The 25,476-nt window shown below is 35.1% G+C and overlaps 2 long non-coding RNA genes and 1 pseudogene across 2 annotated transcripts; 1 reads left to right on the top strand and 2 right to left on the bottom strand.

The window, feature by feature from the left end:
• LOC108207219 (disease resistance protein RPV1-like) overlaps positions 1-25,476 on the bottom strand; it is a 104,583-nt pseudogene that overhangs the window by 44,602 nt on the left and 34,505 nt on the right.
• LOC135150681 (uncharacterized) lies at positions 3,927-4,194 on the bottom strand. Its single transcript, XR_010288917.1, has 2 exons — positions 4,086-4,194; positions 3,927-3,997 (listed from the first exon to the last, which is right to left on the bottom strand). It is a non-coding gene; the product is annotated as an uncharacterized LOC135150681 (long non-coding RNA).
• LOC135150228 (uncharacterized) lies at positions 11,449-12,068 on the top strand. Its single transcript, XR_010288509.1, has 3 exons — positions 11,449-11,517; positions 11,607-11,720; positions 11,979-12,068. It is a non-coding gene; the product is annotated as an uncharacterized LOC135150228 (long non-coding RNA).

Raw genomic sequence — 25,476 nt, 5'->3', positions numbered from 1 at the left:
TTATATATTAATGGATACCTAAAATATTGGGGATCAAAAAGCTATTTTGCTCCAACGGTGTTCCCTATTTGATTCCCTATATTTTAAATCTATATATACAACTCAAGGAGAGAGAAAGATTGCACTAATAAATAACAGAAAAATAAGAGGAGATATGAGCTGGTGATGACATGGATCATATAGAGGTTGCTTTATCATCCCTCAAATAAGGGGTTGAACTTTCTCTCACCTAAAATTAATAGGGGATAGGGAGTTACGTTGGAGAAACTCTTTTTGTTCTCGATCCTCAAATCTTGTCCATGTAGATCAAATATAGGTAAGGAATGGGTGCATTGGAGTTGCTCTTAGCACCATTGGAGTTGATTTTGTGAGTTTTTTGGTTTAATCCTATTTTTTCTATTGTTTGTGCACTATTTGCTTATGTTTGTACTTCGTTTTCCGATATTATTGGTCTGATATTTTTGGTGTTGATTCCGAAAATTAGGGCTGTTGATTGAGAAAATTAGAAAAGAATTTGGCTTATGTTTGTCTATTTTGTTAATTTGGAATTTTTATGTATCCATTATATGTACTTGAGTTTGTTTGTATTTTGGGATTGTACAAGTCCTTAAAATTTTGAATGGTGAGATTTTTTTTAATCAATATTGTGGGGAGTGCCTTGGCTATAGATGCGGTGAACTACTGTTAAAATTTTGATTGGTTGCCAAGACAATGCACGTGTCATTACTACAGAAGCTACTCTAAGTGATTCCCAAAATCTCACACATGCTTGTAGTTCTCTCCAGCCTCTTACTGCTACTGGTCTCATAATGTCAATCTACAACTAATCCATCTGATCTTGTGAAAGTTCGACTTAAATGAGAAGGTAAATTGCTTGCTGGTGTTGCTAGACGTTATTCTAGTGCACTGAGTGCATATTACACCATATATAGTGCAACAGGTGGATCCATTATCGTCTGATGAATAAGATTTCATGAATATATATTTATAATTTTACTATTTACAGCTAACTTTAAAATAATCAGGAAGGACTGTCCGCATTTTGGACTGGACTGGGAGACAATATTGCGCGAAATGCAACTATAAATGTTGTGGAACTTGCAAGCTATGATCAAGTGAAGCAGGTAGCCATGACGAGCTTATTTCTAAAATAACATTGAAGTTGTCATGTATTGAGGAAATTAGCTCCTAATAGTCATTGTGTTAAGCACTTCATTCCATATCTATATTTATATCCTGTTTCATTTGTAGTTATCATTTTTGAACCAAGTTTCATGCTAACAATTGTTTATCTTGGAGCTTTGATAGATCCATTTAGCAGCCTTGAAATCTGAGTTACTTGGTTGTATCGATTGCCATTTCCTGACTATAAAAAGCTTGCAGGAAAAATGACAGAACAACTTAACCGGAAACTTTTAGATATTTAGAGGGGTGTATTGGATTGGGATTTTAAAGCTTTTTTTTGCATTCATGAAATTCGAGGGTATTCGATTGGGATTGTTTGAAATCCATTAAAATCTTAAGGTATTCGATTGGGATTTTAATTTATGCTACAAAATCTGGTGGTATTCAATTGGGATTTTAAATTATGCTTTAAAATCCGATGGTATTCAATTGGGATTGTTTAAAATCCATTAAAATCTGATGGTATTCAAATGCTGATGGATTTTTTTGCATTTCATAAAATGATGGATTTTGTAGCATTCTTCAGTGTATTTTAAGTTTTTTGAAATCCCACCAAAATCAATGGGATTTTGAAGCATTGTACTTAAATCCTATCAACTCTGCGACATTTTATCAAGAATCCGCACAAAATCAAAATCCCATACAATCCATTAAAATCCATAGACTAAAAACAATCCATTAAAATCCCAATCGAACACCCCCCCGTTAGTTTTAACTATCTCTAATCTTCTTAATTTATTAATTTCACTAGCTTAATCTTCTATCTTTCATCATCCATTTATTTTATGCACGCTGTCCTAATAGGTGACAGAACATCATTTTAGTATTTTATACGCCAGGGGATCTTAAATACGATGTACAAATGATATATCTTTCCTATCTCATTTCTGATTTTTTCCCTAATATGCAGGACCTTAAAGGAAACATCACAGTAGCAGGAAAAGAAGCATTAGCCACGCTTGCAACTGCATTGCTCCCAGTTGAATTTCAGCAACAAAGTCTGACTAGAAAGCCTGCATATGAGAACAAAGAAAAGAATAACGAGGCAGCACTGCAATCTTTTTTAAAATTTGAAGAAAAGTAAAATACAAGGATCACTCTATTTGTCTTCTAACTTAGAGTTGGAATGGTTTGTAGGATTATTTTGTAAGGGTCATGGTACCGCTTTAGGATTGTTGGATACTTGATGCTTGGATTGTGAATTGACAATTGAAATTTGTGGCTTTTATGCCTGGTTAGTATATTTTCAATCATATATTTTTATTTTTTTTAAATATTGTTGCAATTGTGTCCAAATATGTTGTCATTTAGTATCACTAACAGCTATAAATATATTATAATTGGGTCTAAATTTTTGCATTTTTTGTTACATTTGACTTCAAAATTCATCGCGATTGGACTGATTAATGTTGCCTCAAGGTGCACTACAACAAAACTGGAATCAGACAACACTGATCATACAACGGACGCTGAAAAAAGCGTTGGCCAAAACAAAGACACAACACTTTATTTTCGCCCTGGAAAAACTATTGTCTAACACCACGACCTACAATGGTTAAAAAAATGTTGTCTGGTAAATTCAATCAGACAACACTTTGTTAACTGTGGTATTGTGTAAATATGCATGTCAGACAACTGTTTTTGGAGCCGATGTGTGAAGAAACTTCACACAATAGTTCAGGAAACCGTTGTTGTAAATAGACAAGTGTTTTATTTGTTGTGTTGTTTGCGAGCAGTTCAAACAAGGGTTTTATATAGTGTTGTGTGACTGGAAAGCTAACATACAAGTGTTTTTGTTACCATTGTAACATGGCCTTATAGACAAGCCTTTAATATATAAAATGTTGTCTGACTGAATGACTTTTAAGCAACATACAACAGTTTGTATTGTAAAAGTGTTGTTAATAGACTATAAAGACAAGACTTGTTTTGTTTAGCGTTATGTGAATGTTTATCAGACAAGCCTTTTTCTACAAAAACGCTTGTCTGATTGGCCACCATGGGAAAAAAAATAGCAAGAAAAACTGCGTAAACCAGCCTCAAAACAGAGGTACACCAACAAATCTAACAGATCTGACTCAAAACAGAGCCAACCAACAGAGATAAAAACAAAGAAACTAACTTACATCATGAAAGTTAGTTTAGTTCATCACCAAACTAAGAATCAAATAAAATTACATCATAAAAGTTGAATTAGTTCATCTACGTCTCGCATATAACTAGTTGTTGCCTCGTCTAAATCAACATCCGGCAAATTTGGTATAAAGAACTCATTCTCAAGTTCTACTTCCACGGATCCCTCATTTTCTTCATCATTGTCCTCATGATAGTTTTTCTCGGGTAATTTCAACATCACGGACCATAATTTATCAAGAGGATCATCTATGTAACATACTTGTTTAACTTGTTTTGCTAACACAAATGGATCATTAAAAAACCCCAACCTATTCAAATTAACCAAAGTATAACCCAAGTCATCTACCTTAGTCCCTCTATTCATATCAATCCAATTACAACGAAAAATAGGGATCCTAAAGTTGTTATAGTCTAACTCCCATATACCTATTATCAGTCCATAAAATGTAGGCGAGGCATGCTCAAAAATTTGATCCTTACCCTGCACAACCATGGTATCGGCTTGAACACACACGCCACTGCATTGAACATTACGTGTATCATCACGATCTTTGGTGCTAAAGGTAATCCCATCCATTTTGTAACCATTGAATATAGGGAGATCCTTATTGGGCCCATCTGCGATCCATCTGATTTCTTGTGATATCTCCATTTCGTCGAGAAAATTTGAAGCAATCTGCCCTAAACATCATAAAAGTTATAAATGACTTATGTGACAGTTTTAAAAATGCAAAGAAATGTTATAAATAAAGTGCACATAATACCTTTTCTTTGAACCATTCTGGGAATGTCTCATTTTGCTTATTCTTTAGCCACATTTCATTATTTTCATTTTCCGGATATTTGGTCATCAAAAAACACATGTGTTCACTGCATACAATTAGAAAAGACTATGTAAATAATAGAATAATGATATATAATTGAGTAAATGACAAAGTGGTGGCTGTGGTTTCTCAAATTTTACAAAATGTTGGTTGTAGTTTAAAAACTACGTATTGGTGGCTGAACTTTACCTCTGCCTTTTAATAAGGTGGCCGCCGTTAAGTTCCGTTAAATCTGGCCGTTAAATAAAAAAAAAAAAAAGAATAAGGGTAAAAACGTTATTTTGACTACCCATCAATCTCCTTTTGCCTCCCTATCATCTCATGCCTCTGTTCTCTGCTTAGGACCACCACGACCACGACCAGGCTCAGCATTATAGGATATGGTGGGAAGCGAAGCTTCGCCGGAAAACGGCGAGCTTGACTGGTAGGTGGCTGCGATAGTTTGTGGTTGAAGGAAGTCGGATGATGCTTGAACGGAGGGTGAGTGAAGGTCAGGCAGTGCTTGATTAGGTGTGCGTAACGAGATGGGAAATGGTTCGGTTTTGTATAGTCGGCGAGGGATATGGGAGGGAGTTGTAATGGGAGAATCAATGGCTGGTGGTGAGTTCAAATTGCAAAGATGAATTGTACAGGATGATGTTGAGCAGTTGAAGTTAATGGTTCGTAGGTGAGATTGTAGGCTGGAGGTTTGAATTGGAGTGCAGAGTCGTGGTAAGCACACCTGAGCTGCTGCTGTTGTCGAGATTCATGTGGTGGGAGGTTAAATCCACGGTGGGTGGCAGATTGGTTACAGGAGTTACAGTGGTGTAAAAATCAATTTTTACCCCTTTTTTTTAATTTTTTTTTGATTTAACGGCCAGATTTAACGGACCTTGACGGCAGCCACCTTATTAAAAGGCGGAGATAAAGTCCAGCCACCAATTTGTATTTTTTGAACTCCAGCCAACATTTTGTAAAATTTGGGAAACTACAGCCACCACTTTGTCATTTACTCTATATAATTTGACAATTAAGCAGAAAATTAAGAAATGAATTACTTAAAATATGGCCTAACCGAAGCCGTATTTTGTAAAACACATAAATGGGCTAAATGCAAATCATTGTCGCTCGGAGTTATAACTGATGCACCAGATAATGGCCTACAAACAACATCATTCCTATGCCTGCCATTTTTTGGTATCCCAACAGTAGCCTCCTCATGGTTCACCAAACACTCAACAGCTTCTTCTGCAATATAGGCCTCAGCTATGCAACCTTCTGCGCGAGCCCGATTTCTTATATACCCTTCAAATGTCTTCATATATCTCTCAAATGGATACATCCACCTCAAAAAAATTGGTCCACAAAGCTCTACTTCTCGTACAAGATGGACCGAGAGATGAAACATCACATCAAACAAGGAAGGGGGGAAGTACTTTTCAAGGTGGCACAAAGTTTCCACCAGCTGGGATTGCATTTTCTCCAACTTATCAACCTCAATAACTTTACTGCAAATTGCCTTAAAAAGGAGACAAAACCTGATGACAGTGTTTCTGACCTGTTTTTGCAGTGACGATCATATCGCAATTGGGAGCAAGTGATGCAAGATCATATGGCAGTCGTGAGATTTTATTCCAGTAAGTCGAAGAGTTTCCATTGAAACTAAACTTCTAATATTTGAACAAAAGCCATCAGGCAACTTCATGCCAAGAAATGACGAGCAAACTACTTTTTTTTCCGAATGAGTTAAATTCCAAGATACCAATGGTAACTTCTCCTTTCTCCTGGGATTTTTGGCCTTAGCTCCGTTCTTATTCCCATTTCAGCCATGTCTAGCCGGACAGATTCCTTATCTTTTGTCTTCTTGGGTATATTAAGCATAGTACCAAGTAAAGCTTCGCAAATGTTTTTGTCGATGTGCATCACATCGAGAACGTGTCTAACCGGCAGAAACTTCCAATACTCAAGTTCAAAAAATATAGAAACCTTCTTAAAAATAGGTCGAACATCACCTTTCTTGAATCGAGGTTGGCGTTGTGTCTTACCAAAGACATGACCCTTTAAGTGTTTCGTTCTCTGAAGCACCTCCTCCCCGGTTAATGGAATAGGGGCAGTTCCCTTTTCCACTGTGTTATCAAAATCTTCTTTTTTCCTGCGATATGGATGTGCACGGGGCAACCACCTCCGATGCCTCATGACCACGCACTTACGGTAATTAGCCAGCCTTGTTGCTTTTGTTCCATCAACGCAAACAGGACACACATTATACCCTTTTACAATGTTCCCTGAAAGGTTACCATAGGCTGGATTGTCACTAATTGTCCATAATAAAATGCCTCGCAGCAAAAAGTACTCCTTCTTGTATGCGTCATAAACTTGTTTTCCGGTCCATAACTTTTGTAAATCTTCAATAAGCGGTTGAAGGAACACATCGATATCATTGCCGGGTTCTTTTGGTCCGGATATCAATAAACATAGCATGATGTACCTCCTTTTCATACAAAGCCATGGTGGGAGATTATATATTGACATCAAAACTGGCCAACAAGAGTAATCAACATTTGTGCTATAAAAAGGATTGAATCCATCCGAGGATAAAGCTAACCGGACATTTCTAGAATCTGAAGAAAACTCGAGCCACTTTTCATCGACATCCTTCCATGTTTTTGAATCTGTCGGATGTCTTAATTTACCATCTTTTATTCTCCCCATGTCATGCCAAGTCATATTTTTAGCTATTTGAGGAGAATTGAATAAAGTCCTCAAACGTGGTATTAACGGAAAATACCATAGAACCTTTGTCGGAACCCCTTCCAATTCTTCTCCTTTTTTGTTCAACTTCCATCTAGATGCTTGACAGATACGACAACTTGTCTCATCTTCATCTCTTTCTCCTCGGTATAATAAACAATCATTTGGACACACGTGAATTTTTTCATACTCCATTCCAAGAGCACACAAGCTTTTCTTAGCCTCGCTAAATGAAGAAGGAAAATGGTTGCCTTTCGGAAGCATAGATCCAACCAGTAGAAGAAGTTCAGTGAAGCAAGCTTCCGATACTTGGTATTTTGCTTTCAAGTTATACAACTTCACTAGAGCCTTCATCTTTGTAAATCCTTCACATCCCGGATAAAGTGGTTCATGTTCAGATTTAACATGGTTAAAGAAATCTGAGGAATCAAGGGAAACATCATCATCACTATCATTCTTCTCTGCATTGATAGGGATTTGGTCTACAGAATCAGAACTGGCCGTCCCTTCAGCGGGAGATACACTTTCTGTATTTAATTCACCATGCCAAATCCAACGAGTGTAGGTCTGATCTATTCCATTTTCAAAAAGATGGCACTTCACTGTTTTAGCTTTCCAAAATTTACTATGTGCGTATTTTAAACACGGGCAGCTGATTTTGTTTTCATCAAATCCGTTCTCAAATGCAAACAACAATAGTTCATCTACTCCTCTTTGAAATTACTTTGTTCTTCTATCAGCCCTCAACCAAGACTTGTCCATCTATTGAACATTAAAAATATAATCAGTTTACTACAACTATATTATGATCATTTTTAAGTAAAAAGCAAAAGCTACAGATTAGAGATTTTAAAAGAGGAAATAGCAAATTAGAGATGTTAACAGAGGGAATAGCAAATTTGCTTGATAAATTAGCTACATAGTTGCTTGTAAATAATGTATTAGCTACAGATTCCAAAAGTGAGCACGAACCCTAGTTTTAATTTCTCAAAATCCCATACATTCTCCAAAATCCCCAAATATTACGTATGATCCCTAATTTCAAAAAAATTAAATCGAACTCATCACAAATTACATAAAAATGATAGGAATGAGATTGAGTGCGCGTAATACCTTGAAATCAGACCTTTCGCAGAATGAGATTGAGGCTTGATTGTGTTCTTGGTTAGAGAATGAGACCTTTCACAGAATGAGATCTTGAGAAGATTGTGTTCTTCGTCGGAGATGAAGATGGAGATTGAGATGTGGAGATTGAGATGTGAAGATGAGATGTGAAGATGAGATGTGGAGATTGATATGTGAAGATTTTTGTCGGGTAGAGAGGATGTTTGTCGCCCAGATATGGTTTAATCGGCTTCAATTCAGACAAAGATTTGGTAATGACAAAGATACTGTATTAAATGATTTCATAAAAGCAAGTTCGAATTGTGTAAAGTAGGTGGCAAAAAAGTTCCTAATTAGACAAGCTTTTACTAACAGAAAACTGTGGTTCATCGGCTTATAAAACAATGGTTTTTAACCGAGTCGTTGTGGAATCGGTATTCTTACGATGGTTTCGGTTTCATAAACCATTGTGTGAATAACACAACTGTTTCGCGGTCAGAAACCGTTATCTGAAATCCGTTACAACAATACTTTTCCGCTTAAACCGTTGTTTGAATGTTAATGGATTTTTCACGAATAATTTTATTCTTTACCGTACGGATTAACAATATATGTCCCGTCAAAAACGCAAATGACCCACTACAGTAACAATTACATATTTATATATGATATATTTCTCTTACTTTATAGTTTCGGTATGAAATCTTGTCGAGATGTGTGTTTTCCAGTAGTAATCATGACTACATCATTGATACTTAATAGGATATACCCGATTCTAGTGGTTCTGTTATACATATTATCGTAAATTTATCAAGTCCGACCTTCGGTGTTTATATAGGAATGATGATTAGAAAAAGAATTACAAACAACAACAATATCGGTATCGGAATTCAATACATCACAGTCATATGTCGTGTAACAAACTGTAATGTGGTAAATTAACAAGAGTAATGTGTATCGAATGTTACAAGATACTTAAAATATCATGCTAATTTGTTAATAAGCGAATATAATGTATGATAATACTAGTCTTTTGCTATAATGTACTCATTTATATATTTACAATGTTGCGTAATTTGATTTGTTTACGGGTGGCCTATTTTAGGAACAAAAGCACTTAATAATGAGACAAGTGTTTGCGTCTAATAAACCATTGTTGATAATTTTATGACACAATGGTTTTTATCTGTGTCATTGTAGAATTGGTCTTCTTACAATGGTTTATTTTATATAAACCATTGTGTGAATAACACAACGGTTTCGCGCTCAGAAGCCGTTATCTGAAAGCCGTTACAACAATACTTTCCCGAGTAAACGGTTGTATGAATGTTAATGGATTTTTCATCCAAATTACACCAAGTACTTTAAATATTTTCAATTTTTTTATATTTTCCTAATTATTTTTATTTATATAATATAAGTTGTTTTATATTTGTATATTTTCATATTCTAGCATCTAATGATTTTTTCACTATTTTTCTTAATTAAAAATAAGAAAAAATAATGTAAAAAAAATAATATAAAAAATGGCTACAATTCACAGTCATTTGACCCCTTTTTCACTTCCCACTCATTTCTCCCCCCTTTTTCAAACCCTCGTTTCAAACCCCCATTTTCTTTCAGTTGCGCGCATCTCATCTCACTCACTCTAGGTACTCTCTCCTCTCCTCTCGCACACACTCTCTCTCTCTATGTCGCACACACACACACACTCTCTCTCTCTCTCTCTCTCTCTCTCTCTCTCTCTCTCTCTCTCTCTCTCTTCGTAGCTCATTTTGATTTTTGTTTAACATCTATGAATGTGTTTTAGATTTTTGTTTTCGTCTTCTCCATAGCCCTTTTGTTTACACCTGGTGTATGGGTTATGCTTGTAATTATGTGGGATATGAGTTTAAGGGTTGCATGTCATTTGTATATGTTTAATTGGTTTTACAGTATGCTCAAACTGTTGGTAATTGGGGTTTTTAGGTCTTATTTATTTGTGGGTGCGCTTTGCTTGTTTTTATGAGTCTCTAATGTATGTGGGTTATGAGTTTTTAAGGGTTTGGCTTAATTTTTTAGTAACTGGGGTATTTAGAGTGTTTATATGTGTTATGTGAAAGGATTTTTAGGTCTTATTTGTTTGTGGGTGTGCTTTCCTTGTTTTAATGAGTCTCTAATGTTTGTGGGTTATGAGTTTTTAAGGGTCTTGCTTAATTTTTTGGTAACCGGGGTATTTAGAGTGTTTATGTGTGTTATGTGAAACGATTTTAGGTCTGATTTGTTTGTGGGTGTGCTATCCTTGTTTTAACGAGTCTCTAATGTTTGTGGGTTATGAGTTTTTAAGGGTCATGCTTAATTTTTTGGTAACTGGGGTATTTAGAGTGTTTATGCGTGTTATGTGAAACAATTTAAGGTAGTTCTTTGCCTAATTTGTTTTTGGGAGTGCTTTGCTTTTGTTAATTTGCAACAGAGGTTGTGTGTTATGTGTGTTGGTTATTTGTTTAAGTTAATGTATAGTTTATTTTCTTAACTTAGGTCTTATTAATATATTTTTGGTTATATCTTGTAGAAATTAATCATGGCACCTTCAAAGAAAGCAACAAAGACAAAATCAGCTCCTAATACCACTGCCGCCAACCTTTTAAAGGCATTAAAAAGAAACAATTCAGTGGAAACGGGAGGGGTAAACAAAAAGGCGAAGAAGAAGCTGGTGCTGCAGCCTTCACCTCAAGATTCCTCCCCACAGTCTATAAAGAAAAAGGCAATTTCTACCAACCTACAACAGGAACTGAATAAGAAGAGGAAACGGGTGGAAGAACCGGTGGCTAGTAAAGAAGGAGTTAAGCTTTTAAAACGGGGCGCAGTTACGATGCATAGGATTATTAGGAGAAAGATGCTAGGAATCAAAAAGACCGTGAGTTTCAACGCAAAGGGCGAGCCATACGGTACTGTTGCCACAGAGATGCAGTCTTACATTGGGGTTCTTGCGAGAACTAAGGCCCCTATTTGGTACGAAACTTGGAAACGAGTTCCAAAAGAAAGAAAAAACAAAATCTGGGATTGTGTTCAGGTAAAACCGATTCCATGACACTTTTTGTTTCAAATATCACTAATTTCTATTCACGTTGAACACTAACTAACTTATTGAACATGCTTATGATTGTAGATGGCATTTGATGTGCCATTAACAGCAAGGAGGATGGTGTTAAAATCTGCTTGCCAGAAGTGGAGGGAGTTCAAGATCCGTTTAACAACAGCTTATATTCTTCCTTTTCGTGAACAACCTGAGTTGCTTGCACATCCACCGGCAGACTATACATTTATTGAGAAGGCACATTGGGACATTTTTGTTGCTGATCGTTTATCTAAAGATTTTCTAGTGAGTTCCAAAATCTTTTTTGATTACAAATCGATGCATACTTTGTGGTGTGTGCTAATATATATGTTTGATATTCTTCTGTAGGAAATACACAATAAGCAGAAATCTAGAAGGAGTTTGAATGTATATGGTCACTACATGTCTCGGAAAGGTTATGCCAACCTGGAACAAGAAATTGTAAGTATCAATATCGTCATTTTTTTTCCCACTTGACATTGTTTAATTATATTCTGAAATTAATTTGTTAAACCTCCTCATACATGCAGTCTGGTGGTGATCCAGAAATTGAGATAGACCGGTCAAGCACATGGCTTCGTGCACGGTGCGATAAAGCTGGAAATTATAAGACAGATAAAATTAAGACCATTGCTGAAGATATTGTAAGGGCTGTTAATCATAAATTTGTTATAACTGTATTATTTTTGTGTTCTGTATATTTATGATAATTATGTTAAATTGTGTTTAGTTTAAAGTGTTATTCTTGTGTTCAAATATGGCTTATAAATGGTGATTTGAATATTTATTATGTAACTTCACTCCCATATTATGGTAAAACTTGTTTGGTTTTGTTTTGATTTTTTTTTTTTGGTTATGATCATCGAATTCCATGGATTTCAAAGTGTGTTTGTTTAATATAGGTGAAGATGAAGCAGAAAGTTCATGAAGGGGATGTGATAGAGTTAGGCACAGATGATGTGTTGACCAAAGTTCTTGGGAATCCTGAGCACCACGGACGGGTCCGTGGTCAAGGGAGTTATGTCAAACAATTTGTCTACTTCAATCTTCCCAGACAAAAGAGAAAAAGCCGAACAATTGAAGAGAAGATACAGGAAGGTATTCAAAAGTTTATGAGTGAAGAGACTGATAGGATTATTCGAGATAGAGATGCATTTTGGGCTGCAGAAATGGCCAAGCTCAAAGAAGCTTTAGTTGGAAAGAAATTGTGTTTTGATGGGAGTCCAAATATTGGATCACAACAAGGAAGTTGTTCTAAAGGCATACTTGATAATGTGGAGTTGGATTTAGCAGCGAGAAAGAAATTGGATCTCAATGAAGATCTTGGTTCTGCTGAAGGGAAAGATTCGGAAAAAGATGAGTCTGGTTTTAAAGATGATGTTAAAGGGAAGAAAAATATTGAAGAAACAGATGGTTTTCAAAGGAAGAGAAATGGTGAACAGAAGGGAGCTGAGGTAGTAGTTGTGGATGACCCTATGGACACTGCATTGAAAAATGAGTGTCCTTCTCTATGAGAATTGTCTATTGAAACGCCCAACAATGTTGTTGCTCATGCAACAGTTGACATGGATTGTACTGTTCTTCATGGAAAGCCAATTGGAAAAGATAATGCACGAGTCTCCATTACTCATGTAATTAAAGGAGCTGCTCAGATCCCGTTTCCGATTGAAGATGAGATCACGACTGTTGAACAAGCTGTTGGGACATTTATTGCGTGGCCGAGAAACCACTTACGGGAAGTGAAGGCAACAAGTGATGATTTGGTGAAATCTAGAACTGTGAAAGTACATGTACATACCCCATCTTTTCTTTGTCATTTATCTTGTTAAGTATTACACTAAAAATATAGGTGAAATAATATACGATAATTGTTGTATATGCCTGTCATATGTACCAAGGTACTTAGTTTTCATTTTATTTATTTTGATTTACATGGCTATCCATTATTAAGAAAATCTGTAATATAATAAGATAGATTATTAACATGTTATTTGGACTAATTATGTGGATACTTAGATTTGTTATCAATATTAAGTTATATAATTCTCAAATCACTTAGCTGGTCTATTTTAGTTTTGTCTTCTAATTTTGTTTTTAATTTTTATTTACAGGGAGGCAAGAAAAATGGCGCAAGGAAAATGAAGAAGATGAATGACTTGGTCTCGGAACCAGAGTATGTGGTTACCATGGGCCCTGACTTTCCTGTTGATTTGAAGAAATTATGGCTTTGGGCAAGCGATTCTTTGAAAGATGGTCGCTCACACACTTTTCAGTTATCCGAAGAAGCTTTTGGATCGAAGGATAAGAAGCGTTTGTTTCAATCAGATATGAAAGCTTTGTGCTTTGGAGGTGAAATTTCAGGAGCGGTCATTTGCATGTTTATCAAGTAAGTGCCAAATTTGAAAATTTTCCTATACTTTTATATTAGTTCCTCGATGCAATTTATACTTTTTGGTGATGATTGTTTACTTCTTTTTATGCAGTGTTCTCCAAGATAATTTGAGAAAACACAAAATGACATACATGATCACTTTTGTTAATCTGGCCAAGATTGGCGCCATTGGTTGTGGTACTCCAGCAGAGAGGTCACGTGCCCTGTCTCTTCGATTCAAAAATGCCAAGCCAGGCCAAGTTTTTCTTTTGCCATATCACCACACGTAAGTACATGTCTTTTTTCTTTTTAACGTGATTATTAATTAATACCACTTCGGTCAATTACTTAAAAATAATAAATAAAAGTTGAAGGATGACTTGGTTTTTACTTGTAGGAACCACTGGGCACTTACTGTGGTTAATCAAGATGCACAAATGGTTTACCATATGGACCCGTTAAAGTGACGAATCGCAAATGAAGAATGGACCGAAGTGGTTAACAAGTGAGTACAAAAACTCTGTGTTAATTTATGAATCAACTAAGGAAAAATGTATTTATGCTCTTTCATTTTATTTTGTTGTGGTGGCATCAAAATTTACAAGGAGGATCTGAAGAGGTTTGTTAAGAAGAAAATAAATTGGGAGAATTTAGCGGTATAAATATTCTCAAACTTGAAGTCTTATTAATTTCTGGGACTTTTATAAGCATTTTATGTGGTAGTTTTTTTTTGTAGGGAGTTCCTGCCCAGACTGGGACCACTGATTGTGGTCTTTTTCTAATGCATTATATGAAGGAAATCTCTCTCGACAAGGAACTGAAGTTTGCAACAAAGGTATAAAAAGTACAATTTCCAGTTCTGTGTTAGTATGCTTGTGTTTTGTGCATAATTTTTGTCATCATTTTTCATTGCTCGCCTGCACTAATAATTTTTATTATTTCAGTGGGCGCAGAGGACCAACATTGTTTGTGATACCGATGACCTCAATGAAATCAAGTGTACGTGGGCGAAGTATTTCATGAGGCAGCATGCTAGTTAAGCCGCTTACATGACTGGTTTATTTTAGGATGCACACATATATATATTTTGGGAGTTGTCGTTGACTTAGATTGTTGTTCTTGTTGCATGCAATCAGACTTGTCTCTCTTTTTTGGATATGTGCATCCAAAAATATATTAACATTGGCCAGTCAGGAGTTGTTTATTTTCATGTAAAAAATTTTTGTTGGATGGAATTGTTGGTTCTTGGGTGAATATTGGTTGGTGAATATTATTACTTGGTGGATATATAGGTTGGTAGTTGTTGGTTGGTGGTTGTTGGTTGGTATTTTGTTTGTACTGGTTGGTTTGTTGGTAATGAAAACTTCTGTTTTTCAATTTTTGGCATTATTAATTATATTGTCTAGGCTAGCATATTTGAATCATGGAAAACCATTGTGTGTTGTACTTTTACCTAATGGAACATGTAAAGGGCCATTGTTACAAGTCACATAATACAATGGTCACTCTGATAAAACCATTGTCTATGACATTTTCAGCTAATGAGACATGTCAATAACCATTGTTATAAACAACATTATACAATAGCCACTGTGATAAAAAGTACTGTCTCACAAAAACTTAAAAAATTACTCTTTTTTATTAAACCATTGTCCAAACAAACGACTTACAAGAGTAATGAAACAAAAACAATTGTTCATATTTTTAAGAGACAACAAAGTAGATGAAAAAAACAGTTGTCCCAAACCAGACAAACGACACAATATTAAGAACAAACCATTGTCTAAAGCACTATCACTCGAGAATCTCAAAATAAAAACTGTTGTAGAAAATGTTTCACACAATTGTTCTAACATAGAAAGTATTGTTATATGGAGGATTACACAAGTGGTCATTTCTCCAAGATCATTGTACAAGATAGCAAAACACGAGCCCTAATAACAGAACTATACTTGTCTAAAGCAATATCACTCGAGAATCTCAAAACAAAAACTGTTGTAGAAAAGGTTTCACACAATAGTTCTAGTATAAAAAGTATTGTGATATGGACCCTTACACAAGTGGCCACTTCTATCAGACCATTGTACAAGAAAGCAACACACGAGCTGTAATAACAGAACTAAACATGTCTGATACTCTTATCAACAACTGGGTAAACCCGTGAACTGTTGTGGATACTCCTAATAACAACACGAATTGAAAACATGTCTGTTGTTGTTAATTGTTTATAACAACACCTTGTAAAATGATTCCGTTGTCGTTCAAGGGTTTAACACAACACGCAGTTAAACATAAACCGATGTGTTTCTTCATCTCACACAACGGTCGGTACCGTTGTCTGAGGCGCGTATCAGACGGCATCGCAATAGACCACGGTTTTTCTTGGTATCAGACAACGGGCAAAAACGTTTGTCTGATGCTGTTTTCCTTGTAGTGGTGGTTAGTTAGCCAAAAAAAAAACTACTACTACAATGATTTACCCGTGTTGCTATAAAAATTATTTTGTTGCTACATATACTTTATTGCAATGATTTTTTGGTGTTGCACTACATCGCTCAAATTGTTGCTATAAGGCCTCTATTGCAACACGGGCGGATGCAACGCCAAAAATTTGCATATTTATTGCAATACACTATACTTCAACATAAATAGCCCATAAGGCAATATATTTTTGTTGTTTCTATATGCATTCTATGGTGTAGTGAATGATATCTTCCTGCAACAATTAAGTTTCTTAGATTATATATATATATTCCACACCAAATAACAGTTAACAAATATAATTTATTGTTACAATGCTTCTCCAAATTCCAAGGATCTACAAATCTTAAACAAAAAACTCAGAAGAGAACTTATTATACAATACAAAAAGTTTCATGCTCCATATGGTCTTGTAGCTAAATAATATTTCTAAAAATGGGTGTTGCTTATTGAGTAATGACCGCACTAACTAATCTGGCAACAATATGAGAAAATTAAAAATTACCTTGAACATTGATGTGATCTCGCCCAATTTTGTGGGCTAAATTTTTTTTTGAGGAGTATTATCTTCATTGTTTACTACAAGATATGAAAACACTATAAGACTGTAAATGATTATACAAATTACATAAATATTTGATATTATTTTGAAGAAATAATTGTAGCAAATTAAATCAAAAAGCATAATGAGGAATATTTGTCAACGTATTCCGTTCGTTAAGTCGATTCAGGTCTTAATCGGGTCAATCAAAATTCGGACCGATCATAATGATTCAAGATTATTTCAACAAAATCAAGTAAATTAAAGAAAATAATCTAAATTTATTTAGAACTATAATAAATATCGCTGATTATAAAGATGAAGTATGAGTGATGAAAATGACATACATGATGGTGGTATTATAAAATGTAATAACATACATACTTTGAAACCAAAATTGTTAATAAATATCGACACACATGTGTGTGTATATACTATAGTACTAGCTGAACCAATATAAATATATGAGATTAAAGAGTTTTCAGGGAGATAAAAGTTCCGAAATGGAGAAGATGGAGAGGGTAGCATTCTATTGTTGTAGGTTAATGGCTTATCACAAACATGATATATATAATAAAAAAAGGTTGATCGCCAGGTGATCCCAGGTCATTCCAGAATCTTCCTTAGTTCAAAAAACACACTTTGGGCCTAGGAGCGGACTGAAAAGATGATCCATATCATAATAATTGGTTTAAAATTAGTAATATCTCAATAACGTCCATGAAATGTAAGAGAGGCCCATAATGTAGAAAGGTCAAACTAGTGATCCATATCTAATATGATTAAGATTTCTACGGTCTTGTTCCACTTAGAACCCTTAGACCTTGCTCCCGAGTTTTTTTAGGAGAGAAAGCAAGTGAATGCAATCCCACTTTTGGAGTGAAAGTTTTAGAGTGAAAGTATGCTATTTTTTCACTCACTTTCACTCGCTTTCCTTCCTTTAAAAAACTCGGGAGCACGAGTAGGAGTGAAAGTTAGATAACTTTCCTTCCTCTTTACTTGCTTTCCTCCCTTTTTAAAACTCGGGAGCAGGGTGTTAGCCTCTAAAAATCCTTACAACCCTTAGCCTTATTTTTAATATCAATTAAGATTTGCAGCAGAATTGAACATGCAAAAAATGTCGTGTTTATGTATTATATTTTGAAATAATTTTTGAACACACACAACGATGCAAAAAATATGTAAAATTATTTTTGAACACAAACAACGATGCAAAGAAACATGTATTTAGATTTAGATCCTGAAAATCTATTTAAAATTTAGGGTTCCGCGGCAGAATCTTAGTGGTTTTAAGATTCTATTTTAAGCATGGGTTGTCTCTTCAGCATGACCCTATATTTGTGACCCTGGATTTATAATCTAAATATTTTGGAATAAAATGAAGGGAGAAAGAATAGATGTAAACATGTTACTCAGCCTCCTTCAAAGAAGTGTACAAAGTCCATTACATTTTGCCGGTTTGTTTAACAGACGCAGAAGTTGCTTCTAGTTTTTTTTTCCTGATCCTTTTGTGTAAATTAGTAGAAGCACTTTTAAGAAGTTGAGAAGGCTACCTTTTTTTTCTTCAGAATTCTACTTCTTTTTCAAATGTTTTATTAATTTAACTTTTAATCTACCTTTTTACTTTAAACGAGAAGTCACTTTTGTTAAACTTGCTCAAACAGCCTCATTATTTTCAAATTTCATTCCACCTTAACACAATCTTTGTTTATAGTAATTAGCCCAAGATTTTATATATTTGTCCAGAATCATCTGTATATATGTAAGTACATTGAGAATGATAGAAATACTGAAAGCCTGATATCTCTTTTTTCAATTTATTTAGTAAGAAAAGCATAGAAAACAAGAAGGGGTCCAAAGAAATTTAATTAAAAATGTTAGTAAAGAGAAATCAAATGATTGTAATAATAAAAGGTACAAAAACAAAACTAAAGAAGAAAACTAGAAGCAGAGTACAGTTACTAGACCTGTAGCTATAAGAAGATTTGAACTTTTTTACGTAATTTTCTTGTTGAGTTTACCCACCAATAGATGAAGATAACTCGTAGTAACTATTAAAGATGTATTACTCTCTATATCCCTTTTAATTGTAATTGTATATGTTTGGGACGAACGGTTCGGTACGTATTTTAAGATTCTTATAAAATATATTTTCATTTTCGTATATTTCATATTATGTATTTAAATTTTTATTTAAAAACACAAATTTCAAAAAATAAGTTATAAAATTGTTCTTTATAAAAATGTTAAGATGTGTGTCAAATAATGCAAAAACACTAAAAAATTGGTGGAACGGAAGAACTACAAGACATAGATCAACTCTTGAAACATGGTCACTTGTTGACATGCCAAGTTCATCATAAGTTGTCGCACTCTCACCATAACAAAGACTACGTCTTGGATGAAATCAATTGGTTATTAGTTCTCTTCTGAATCAAAGTTTTTGGGATATATATATATTTTTTTGTCAAAAACATTTTTGAACTTGTTAACGGGATAAAATGGTTTACAACAAATGTGTGCACTTGCGTGATTGTAGGAAGAATGTCACGAAGAACACGAGATAGAGAGTTATGGATATTTTAGCTGATCCTGCATGTGTTTAATCCTTGAGCAAACGAGAGAAAGTGTTCTCAGACGTTCTCAGCCAGAATCAGGTTTTGAGTCACAAGAGGCCTACGTACCCTATTTATAGGGGTTCAACCTACCACGTAGTTCTTTCGGGCCAAACTTCCTAGCCCGAGCTATATGTAAGTCCTGTCCATCAGGGCCCAAGTCCGTAGGAACGTGAAAGCCACCGTCAAAGGAGGCCCGTACTCACATGGCATAGGCCTATATGGCAAGGGGCTATCATGGAGCGAGTCGGAGAATGGATATTGATCCAATAAGCAGAGGTAGAGACTCGAGATGCATACCCATGAGCCCTAGCCAGGACTGGTCATAAGCCTTCATGTCTTGATCATCCTCATAAAGGGTGAGGGAGCCCAATCATCCTCCTATAGGGCGAGGGGACCCAAAATAGAGAGCGTAACCCTAGTGAGAGCTCACAAAGGACTTAGTAAAATAAGTGGATGACCCGTTAGATGAGGCCTGTCTTGTAACTGAAGTGATGAGGCACGATGGCCTAGCTAGAGAATGAGCCCTAGGGGAAACGACCCCTAGGCTAGCAATCTCCAATAAAGGCGACCCCAAGATAAACGAGGCCACGAGGGTTTGGGGTCATGAAGCACCGACCCTCTAGGGCGACCCTGGGTCAAGCGACCCCAGGGGTAACAACCCAGAGACTAGTGAGGCCTTATTATAGAGACCCTAGGGTCAGATAACGGGCACCCCAAGCGGTCCCCCTTCCTAGGGCTTTCTAGCAGATCGCCCTAGCAAGATAACGGGCCCAGGAGGCTGGTCCAATTTCATCTTGGCATGGAGAGCAAATACCTTTCATAAACATAGGTGTGTGAGCCCATTTTAACGATCCATATCCGAATATAGTCCTGCCGAGGCCCATGCGAATTTTAGGCGTAACAAAACTTATTCTATCTATTCAATCAAGAAACCGACACTCTTGTTTTGTCAACCGGACATGCGAAATTTATCAAAAACTGATTCATACTCACTGACTTGGGCACACAAAAATTCAATTTCTGACACATGTATGGCCTGAACGAACATTCTTTGCTTTGTCATGGATGAATCAAATCATAAACCTTTTTATTCTATTAACTTCATGAGTTCACCGAGTAAGAGATAAATATAACAAATAGTTTGTATCTCCAGAATTACATATCATAACAATGCCAATAATAAGTAAAAGTGAAGTATGGATTACTATAATTCTGACCATCTGAAGTCTTATACAACACTTGTTTAACGGGTAATAGACTAAGAGTATGTTTGACTGAGCTTATGATTTATGACTTAACGTGACTTACGGGCTCTATATTTTAATCTCTTCATGAATCTTACTTGTTTTACCAATGACTATGGTCGACTAAATCTCTATTGTTGGAGGGATTTTTGAATCCCTAAACCTTATTACAATTATATAGGTTTGAGTTATCGAAATGTTTGTTGATTGTACTTATATATATGTCAATGCTTGTAGAAATGTTTGAATTAACAAGGGTATGTGGCCCGACTCAATAAAAAAAGGCTTTGTGATAAATTTCAATGTTGGGTCCCTCTATTAAAAAAATGCACACAACATAAATAATTTCAATACAACCTTAACATAAATTTTAAATTTTTATTACATTGATCATAACTTCACAATATTTACATATTTCATTATGTAAAAAATTAGTAATCACCAAATGTGTTAGGTATTATTTACATGTCTTTTGCTTATTTACAGAGCTAGTATAATTCTGTCCAATACATGCAACATATACACTTAGGTCTAAACTAATTGGGGGGCCTTCAAAATTTTGGGCCCCGTGTAGTTAGGTTGACTACACAGGTTAATACTTGACCATGTATGTCGTCCAATATCCCAATATGTTATATGTTTATTATTTTAGTAAAGTCAAATTCTCTATGTGATCCCTGGGATTAATCGTTATCTTTGTATCATGCGAATAATTCTTCTTTCTATGTGGATCACCACAAATTCTCTATAAGTATCTTTCTTGAAATAACGAAAGATTTCAGAGTCGTGTCATATGATCAGTGGTGGATCTTCATGCTTTACAACACACATATACATAGGGAGATTATCAAATACAAATATAAGCCTAAAAACTAAACACGGTCACTAATTTTTTAGTATAATCACTAAACAAACCCCAAACCCTCAATGCAATATCACCAGCCACCCACCCTCCCTCAACCATCCAGCCTGCATCGTAACTACCACCACCCACCTTTGCCACGTTGCAACCATCAACACCGCCAGCTCACTGCAATCACCTGATATTCGTTTTATAGATGTTTGTGTCTTATTTATTCATTGTTTTTTGTCTTAATTATCTTGTTGAGTTATCACTATTACATATTACGTTACATTATACTTTACAACTTAGATGACTGTTTCGATCTTAGTACTAATTTCATAGTAGTCGATTCTTTAGTCTTCATATTAACAGGTTTAGAATCCTTGAACTATTTAGTTAATCAAGCTAAACAATTTAACTAATTTGAATTATATATATCTTCTCGTCGTGGGGATTATAGATAATCCAAAACCAAGCAACTTGTCTTAGTTTGTTGTCAAGTGTTAACTTCATAGCCTTTTTATACAGTAAAATAGATGATATATATATATATATATATATATATATATATAGAGTCCTACTCCAATAGAAACCAAATTAGCCTAAAAACTAAAAACCAGTTTCTGGACGGTTTTTTATCACTATTTTTAACTACAGAAATCACTAATTTGTACATAACATATCACTAATTTATATATAGCATATCTCGCGGATATAAATATATATATACACACATATATGCAACGTATATGACCATCATCTTCACCCAAATCGTAATACTGGACCTCTTACCACTATTACCAGACGTTTCCATGACTTGCCACCATTGTCTATCATCACCAATAGTCACATACACTTTCCATCATAACTTACAAAACTAACGACTACTTACCATCATCATACAACTTCTTTTGCGGCTTCCTACCGTGAAGAACCTTCCTACGGATGAAATTGATCATCTATAATCGATTATCAATAGTTTGGATAAGTAGATTTTCTCAATTTTGATAATAAAAATCGCTGTTTACATACTGTATAAAAACAGTGATTAGTGCAGTATAAATTAGTAATACCCGTAGTTATAAATAGTGGTAGGGAAACTGGTTTCTAGTTTTTATTTTAAGAGTGGTTTCTATTTGATCATGATATATATATAGAGTTTTACTCCAATAGAAACCTCCTTATCCTAAAAACTAAAAACCAATCTGAAATATCACTAAATCCTAAAGCAGATACCACTAAATTCTTAAACAACCCCATCTCCACCTCCATCTTCACCAAAACCACCTCCATCTTCACCAACCCACCTCCACTACCACCACCTCCGTCATCGCCTCCTTCATAACCACTACCACCTCTATGCCGCCCGCCCCCTCCATAACAACCACCTCCACCTCCATTATTTCTCTAACAACACAACCTCCACACCTCCATCTTCACCATCCCCATCTTAATCGCTGCTTCAACCTCCTTCAACCATGTTCATACTTCTTTCTCCACTCGACTCAACTTCAAACGCGGAGCCGCCACTAATCCGGCAACGCTCCAACCCCCCCACTTCAAGCCGCTCAAACCTCCGCTACAATCATCCTTCCTCCATCTTCACCTTCACCTCCACCATCTCCACCACTATCACCACCATCTGAATTGAAAACATGAACAGATCTGGAGATTTTAAGCTAGAACATATCTGGAGATTAAGTTTTCACTAATTCCTGCAACACATATCACTAAATCCTAAAGAGAATGTCACTAAATTGTACTGAGAATATCACTAACTTGTATTGGTTTCTAGTTTTTATTTTAAAATTGGTTTCTATTTGATCATTAGCAATAGAAACCTCTTTATCCTAGAAACTAAAAACCAAACTGAAATATCACTAAATCCTAAAGCAAATACCACTAAATTTTTAAACAACCCCATCTCCACCTCCATCTTCACCAAACCCACCTCCATCTTCACCAACCCCACCTCCACTACCACCACCTCCGTCGTCGCCTCCTTCATAACCACTACCACCTCTATGCCGCCCACCCCCTCCATAACCACCACCTCCATCTCCATCTCCACCTCCACCTCCATTATTTCTTTAACAACACAACCTCCACACCTCCATCTTCACCAGGCCCATCTTAATCTCCGCTTCAACCTCCTTCAGATCCGTTCATACTTCTTTCTCCACCTCGACTCAACTTCAAAGGCGGAGCCGCCACTATTCCGGCAACGCTCCAACCCCCTACTTCAAGCCACCCAAACCTCCGCTACAATCATCTTTCCTCCATCTCCACCTTCACCTCCACCATCTCCACCACTATCACCACCATCTGAATCGAAAACATGAAGAGATCTGGAAATTCTAAGCTAGTTAATATCTGGAGATTGAGTTTTCACTAATTTCTGCAGCACAGATCACTAAATCCTAAAGAGATAATCACTAAATTGTACTGAGAATATCACTAACTTGTATTGGTTTCTAGTTTTTATTTTAAAATTGGTTTCTATTTGATCATGAGCCTATATATATATATATATATATTAAATCTCATCTATGTGGGACTTAGTGAAATCATGTCTTACGATTTCAACGCCCCATCTTCTATTTTTGTGACTAATTGAATTATGCGTTAACTTATCTATTTTACTTTAAAAACTTGAATTTGATTGGTTATATTGAAGCCAAGAGAAATTTTCAAATTTTCATAAGTGGGAAAATGAACAAAGTCGGGTTTAACTATATGGACTTTAAAAAGAATTTAGTTCCAATATCATTTCAATGTGGATAGATGCAGCCTCGTAGATTGAGAAAAAAATCTCACAACCCACATCGACAATTGAAAAGAAAAGAATTGAGAATAAATGGTAAGAGACAAGTCTATGTTTAATTAAATTTGTTTGATTTAGTATATCAAGCAAGGCACTACTAACTCAAGCATCTTTTGTTAATTCTTTGGCACCATTGCTAGCTTTCCTTGGACTTTTTTTTTGCCTTTGTCTTTGTACCACATTTATAACAAGATATGATATCCTCATGAATAAAATGAGTGGCCTAGTTACCCAAACACTAAAACATATGAGTCAAGCAAAGCGCAACCTTCCTATGTTGGTAAGTCTACTGGCCTATTCCTAATTTGTGATTAATTTAATTGTTTTTAATTATATTATTAGTTTATTTATGATTTAGTTTAATTATTTTTAATTTAAATTTCAGATTAGTAATAATTAGAGACTAAATACAAGGAACAAAGTTGCGGGAGTCGAGATTTTAAAAAAAAGGAAATATTTAAACTTGAATGTTCTGCACTTTAAGTATATATTGTATCTTTTACTGTTAATATTTTTTTGATAATTTATGATGATTTGGTGAATATCTTATTGATGATTTACTAATGAAAAACGAGTATTCTTACATTGATATATGAATTGTGTTATTTTCTTTTGGATGTAAAGCTAAACCAATTGTTTAGCTAGTGAGGATCACTACTAGTAGAACTTGTGAACTTTTGAATTGAAGGTGTTTAAATACTCATACATATTTTTAAACTCAAAAATATTTTTGACGGCACTGAAGAAATTAAAGCCTTATGAGCTCATCTTTTTGATGTTAATAGCTCTAAATGAAAGAATTTCAGAGAAGAATATTCAGACAAGTGTAAAAATGTGATAAACTGAGATACAGACTTAGATGGATTGGCGTAGAATTCTAATAGTAGTATTTTGTAATTGAAAGAAGTGTTTTAACATGTATTCGTATTAGACTTTTATTCTGAAGTTTTAGAAACCTAAGATGTAAGACTAAAAATGTCTTTAAGCTTTATTGTAGTATTAATTTGAAGATTATGTAGACATATTTTGATTTGTTTGGTAGAATGGTGTCCGGGACGGGTTTCTGAGGTCATCTCGGACTAACCATTTTCAACTATTATCACTATTTCTTAAATATTTCTAGTTCAACTATTATTTTGCGATTCTTGGTTAATTCTTTTAGATATCGAAGAAGATAAAAATAAAATAAATTAAAACTCATTATGGGAATTTCGTTGAGCATATTTTAGTGATAACATTTATATTTTCTAAACTTTGATAACAATAGATATTAATAAAATATATTTTAATAACATAATACAATTATTATCATGTAACATTTACGGAGGAAGGAGCACAGTTCAGACATTGAAAACTAACTTTTTACATCAGGAACAGAGAGTGAGCAACACCAACATACAGTATACAAACAGGATTATTTACGGCGGAAATCCAATCCATCATAAATTCACTTATTTAAATATTCTTCTTTAGTTAG

Source organism: Daucus carota, chromosome 2 (assembly GCF_001625215.2).
Source record: "Daucus carota subsp. sativus chromosome 2, DH1 v3.0, whole genome shotgun sequence".
Taxonomy (NCBI): Eukaryota; Viridiplantae; Streptophyta; class Magnoliopsida; order Apiales; family Apiaceae; genus Daucus; species Daucus carota.
Note: the sequence above shows the minus strand (reverse complement) of the source record. Positions and strands in the feature narration are given on the sequence as shown.